Source organism: Diabrotica virgifera, chromosome 6, assembly GCF_917563875.1.
Source record: "Diabrotica virgifera virgifera chromosome 6, PGI_DIABVI_V3a".
Lineage (NCBI taxonomy): Eukaryota > Metazoa > Arthropoda > Insecta > Coleoptera > Chrysomelidae > Diabrotica > Diabrotica virgifera.
The window spans coordinates 31243434-31249598 of record NC_065448.1 but is presented as its reverse complement, the minus strand read 5'-3'; the positions used below and the strand labels follow the sequence as shown (position 1 = coordinate 31249598).

At 31.9% G+C, this 6165-nt stretch overlaps 1 protein-coding gene across 1 annotated transcript in view; it reads right to left on the bottom strand.

Annotated features, from left to right (window-relative positions):
* The window catches only part of LOC114330376 (zinc finger SWIM domain-containing protein 5-like), a 576978-nt gene that overhangs the window by 75499 nt on the left and 495314 nt on the right, over positions 1-6165 (bottom strand). The window lies entirely within an intron of this gene.

Here is a 6165-nt window from a genome sequence, read left to right as displayed (position 1 = left end):
AATTTAAATAAAAAATGTATTTGTTACATGGGAATTTGTGCAATTTGTGTCATACTACTTATGATTATAAAATAAAATAGGCCTCGCGTATCAAAAACAAGTTTATTAATAGCATCCTGAAAATTTGTTAATAGCTTGGCTAGTCGGTGTCTAGTCGGACAAACTTTGATGTATGGGAACACTGGAACAGGGGAAGTTTTAATGGTGGAACGCGTCACTCTGGCAAGTTTATGATGGTGAAAACTAGCAAGTTGTTACATATATGAAAAAATGTTTGTCCGACAAATATGTTGGGCATTCTAATAAGTCTGACACGTGGAACACGTCAAATGGCAGAAATTATGTTGGTGATAAATAGCAGTCTGATTTTTGCATGGGAGTTTAATGAAAGGGTAACAAATCAATTGGAAATTCTGTCCGACAAAATACATGGGACTTTTCGTAGTCTGACGTTCGAAACTTTTAACCTATTCCACAATTAAAATTTCCCCTGTTCCAGTGTTCCCGTACATCAAAGTTTGTCCGACTAGACACCGTTAAGCTATTAACACATTTTCAGCTTGCTATTAATAAACTTTTTTTGGTACGCGAGATCCAGGCCTAAAAGGTTACACATTGAATCATAAAAAATCATTGAATCACATTGCTATCGTGCAAAAAGCGGCTCATAGGTTTCATGAATGAAACATATTATTATAGGTAATCCACTATTCCGGCTCGCATTTAAAATCTTGGAGTGATCATTCCAATCGAAGGCTTTTTCAACCTATTTCCAAAGGATAAAGGCTTATAAATCTTACAGCTGGCAATGAAAATAGCTTTATTACGAATACTTATTTAAATCAAAACCTAGAAGAAATTACTGTCATAAATTTTGAAAATTATAAAAAAAGGTTACAAGAAAAACTTATTTTGAATTTGACCTCAATATCAGTTTTAGTTATAGACAATGCAACGTACAATTTCATAAATGCCCCAATATAACTTAATTATTTATTCTAAATAGTTGATTAAATATTAAATTTAATGAGTAAAAAAATACAAATTTTGTATTTTGACAACGACATCCGATTTGGACGTCGAAACGTTAAATCATTTTTTTAGTTAAATTGTGGCTTATTTCCCATTTAGAATAGTTGATTGTTGATTGCAAAAAATGCCACAAGGAAATGCTTCAGCCCAATATAAGTTCTCGAAAACATGACATGAATAGCTGATTAAAAGTAATATTCTTTTTTACGACGCAATTAAAAGGCGAATTGCCATTCAAAGTTTTGTCAGTGATAAAATACGACTCGTACTTGCAGATATAGGGGATCTAGCGAAGTGACTTCCCCCTGATCATTCGGATTTGAACCCTATTGAATCTGTTTGGGTTGCGATGAAACATTATGTAAGTAGTTGACGTTGCGTTAAAAACAGTGGTAACGTTGGAAAGCCTTATCCGTGATTTTTCTGTTTTCTACATTTAGAAGTTCATTTCTAATAAATAAAATTAAGAATTTCTAAAATAATATATATCTTTTATACATTTTGCTTCTTCTTCTTTTTGTGTAGACGTGACTGTCAGTTTTTCAATGTTCCTCCAATAAGTTGTCATTCCATCGTTTTCCTGAGGTTTGTTCCAACTCGATACAAAACCGTTCTTGAACGATTACGAGTATGCGCAGTAACGAAAAATTTGTTACTGCGCATAATTATTATAAGATCGGTTTCGAGTTGGAACATACCCACTGATCGTCTTCACATCGTCTTCCTATTGGGGAACCGTCTCTCGCCGTTTTGACTACTCTATTTAGTTTTTTAGGTCAGTTAGTTTTTCTTCTACTTTTACTTTTATTGTGTTGTTCTGTAGATATTTTCGATCGTTTTTACTATTCCTAAAGATTACCTGCGTACAATAAGTGAATCATCATCAATCAGCCAATCGCATCCACTGCTGGACATAGGCCGCCCTCAGTTCTTCCCAGTGTTCTATACACTGGACTGCTTGAAGCCAGTTCCAGCTACCCCTTTTATGTCATCGGTCCATCTAGTCGGTGGTCGTCCTCGGCTTATTTTATAGTTTCTGGTAGTGATGTTGAAAAAGTAACTATTCGTTACAAAGTACTCGTTACTTACGAATACCGAAAGTAACGATTACTATTCAGAGAGACAAATCGTTACTTTGATTACTCTGATTACTTCGTTACTTGGTACCAATCGTATTAGAGCGAGTAACGACTATTGTATCTAGTTTGATTACTTTGATTACTCTGATTACTTCGTTACTTCGTACCAATCGTATCAGAGCGAGTAACGACTATATTGTATCTACTTTGATTACTCTGATTACTTTGTATCAATCGTATCAGAGCGAGTAACGACTATTGTATCTACTTTGATTACTTCGTACTTCGTGAAGGTTGTTATTATATCGGAATACCTATACAAAATACAAAAGTAATCATAGTAATCAAATCATTTTTATCTCTTAAACAGAGTGGTGAAGGTCGTTGTTATATCGGAATATTTATACAGACCTACCTACTGAGAAATACGATTCTCAATATGATTACCGGTACTCAAATACAAAAGTAACAAAAGTAATCATAGTACCTAATCAAAGTAACGAATACTGTAAATGATTACTTTATACAAAAGTAACGATTTGTAACGAATACTCGAAAGTAACTATAATCAACATCACTAGTTTCTGGGCCTCCATTCCAGAATTCGTCTTGTCCACCATTTCATCGTCATCTTCATATTTTGTTAAGTGCCCTGCCCAGTTCCACTTAAACGTCGTTTTTTTTTTTGACGTGTTTAATTTCTTTCGATGACGTCTTGAATTCCTGATCTTTGCCTGATTTGTTGATTTGTTATGTGGTCCCGAAGGCTCACGTTCAGCATATCCACAATATCGTTATCCACATTAAGTGTATAACGTCTTTTTATTTGACCCTACCAAATGCTTTCTTAAGGACCACGAAACATAAATCTGACGGTTTGTTGTATTCTCATGATTTCTGTTGCACTTGTCTCGTTAAAAATATAGTGTACATGATCTTCCCGTTCAGAAAAGTTCAAGACTGTTATTTTAAATATTCTGGGACTTACATATTTATATTGTTCATTTTGCAATATTTTTTTTGTTTATTTATCATCATAATTGGCTCTACAACCCTTGGTGGGGCTTTGGCCTGTTCTAGAATCAACTTCCATTCCTTCCTTTCCTTCGCCTTGGTTTTCCAGTTTTCCAATTTATATTCTTAACACTCTTAGGTAAGTAGTCTTCCATCTGGTCCTTATATCGTGCTCTGGTCCTTCCTCTATTCTTCACTCCTTTTGGTCTTTGGTTATATGTAAATGTCTCATACAGAAGTAATAACTTCAAATTGTATACTGGTATAAAATCGTTTATTAAAAACTATCTAAAATGTAATCCAAATGGATAGCAAAACGTTTTCGTTCTAATTCAGAACATCTTCAGTGCCTAGAATGAAGTATTTCCACGTTAGATTGAAGAAAAAAGGTTAAAATTGTGACTGTTAAAAAGAAAAAACATCTGGGAATACTTACATTCTGCTGAGTAGTTGGAACTAGCACACTATTTAAGGTGGTAATCCCATAATATATGGTTTACATATTATATTTTAATAAAATATGGTGACTACAAGTCGATGTTGTTAGATTTATTTGAATACATGCTCAAAGGGCAACATGTTTCCCTGCTCGAAAATACTAGGTACTTGCCAGTTCAATGGGCACAGACCAACTGATAAAATAGGAAATGGATATTCAATATGACAAGAGAGACGTGACATGACATGATAAAGCCAATTTTTGGTTAAGAACTTCAAAAAGTGTAGTTTAAATTTTTGGATTTTTAGTAAAATAGAATGGTTGTTAATAAATATCTAAAAATACAATTTAAATTATTTAAATATTAGAATCTATTGTAAAGTCTAAATTAGCAACTCTCTATTCCAGAAAAATTTATGGATTTTTAGATTTAAGGTGGGTATATTTCATGGTTCAGTGTGTGACGTCATCGATTGTAAAATGACAAGATGAAAGTTTAATTTAGTTTAATAAAATGAAATATACTACATAGTAAACAATTATTGGACTGACGTGGAAGAATTGGAAGCTAAATAAATCAAAAATTCAGATTTTAAGAGTTTTTAAAAAAATATACTGTTGGTTGCCTAACATGATGGTAAGGGTTCGATTATTGTGAGGAAAACAGTATATGCAGAAAGCGACTATAGGGCTTTTCATTCACAGTCATTTGTTTCGAGCTTCTGTCATGTGTCACATAATATTAATATATCTACGTCATACGTTATTGGTATATAACAATGATACAAACCAAAGACGTGTGGCGTAGATATATTAATATTATGTGACACATGACAGAAGCTCGAAAGAAATGATGAAAAGCCCTATTGTAGTGTGTTTAAATTTAGTAGAATACTATTGTACTGATTAATTATGTCTGTTAAAAGTGGGAGAGGAATTGTGGAAAAATTAAAGTAACTAAAGAATACAGATAGAGAAGTAAATGTTGATGTTAAAGATACGATTTTAAATAAAATATAATAGAATGAATAAAAGTATGTAATAAATTTAATAACAGAAAAGGGAAATAAGGCTGTCACATAGTTTATTTCCCTTATCTGTTATTAAATTTATTACATACTTTTATTCATTCTATTATATTTTATTTAAAATCATATCTTTAACGTCAACATTTACTTCCCTATCTGTATTCTTTAGTTACTTTAATTTTTCCACAATTCCTCTCCCACTTTTAACAGACATAATTAATCAGTACAATAGTATTCTACTAAATTTAAACACACTACAATAGTCGCTTTCTGCATATACTGTTTTCCTCACAATAATCGAACCCTTACCATCAGGTTAGGCAACTAACAGTACATTTCTTAAAAAACTCTTAAAATCTGAATTTTTGATTTATTTAGCTTCCAATTCTTCCACGCCAGTTCAATAATTGTTTACTATGTAGTATAATTCATTTTATTAAACTAAATAAACTTTCATCTTGTCATTTTACAATCGATGACGTCACACACTGAACCATGAAATATACCCACCTTAAATCTAAAAATCTAAAAGTTTTTCTGGAATAGAGAGTTGCTAATTTAGACTTTACAATAGATTCTAATATTTAAATAATTTAAATTGAATTTTCAGACATTTATTAACAACCATTATATTTTACTAAAAATCCAAAATTAAATTTTTGAAGTTCTTAACCAAAAATTGGCTTTATCCTGTCATGTCATGTCACTCTTGTCATATTGAATGTCTATTTCCTATTTTATCAGTTGGTCTCTGCCCGTTGAACTGGCAAGTACCTAGTATTTTCGAGCAGGGAAACATGTTGCCCTTTGAGCATGTATTCAAATAAATCTAACAACATCGACTTGTAGTCACCATATTTTATTAAAATATAATATGTAAACCATATATTATGGGGTTACGACTTTAAATAGTGTGCTAGTTCCAACTACTCAGCAGAATGTAAGTATTACCACATGTTTTCTCTTTTTACAGTCACAATTTTAACCTTTTTGCTTTAATCTAACGTGCAAATACTTCATTCTAGACAGTGAAGATGTTATGAATTAGAACGAAAACGTTTTGCAATCCATTTGGATGACATTTTAGATAGTTTTTATTAAACGATTTTATACCAGTATACAATTTGAAGTTTTTACTTCTGTATGAGTTTTTTAAATTATGGTATACAGCCAGCTATTGGGATTTTCCCATTGATTTTATATGTAAATGTATTTTGACGTTTCAATTTCGTTTATTCTCTCTCAGTGGCCTAGCTCCCGCAGCATGTTTATTTTAATGGATCTACCAATCCTAGTGATTGATATGATACAATTCACTATTTTGAACTCTTCGTGTAACTTTCTGTCGATTGACATACAATTTCACCAATTTTGAGTCATTTTTACTAAACTTTCGTTCATATAACTGTTTAAACGGAAATGAATTTAAAACCGGAATTAAATATTCAAGCTTGATTTTTCAATACGCTTCGATTAATATGTCACATGCACTATTTCTGAGACTATAATACGGCACTTCCAGTTAGAACTTTTTAACTGGAAATGATATAAAAACCAACAGTATACATTTGTT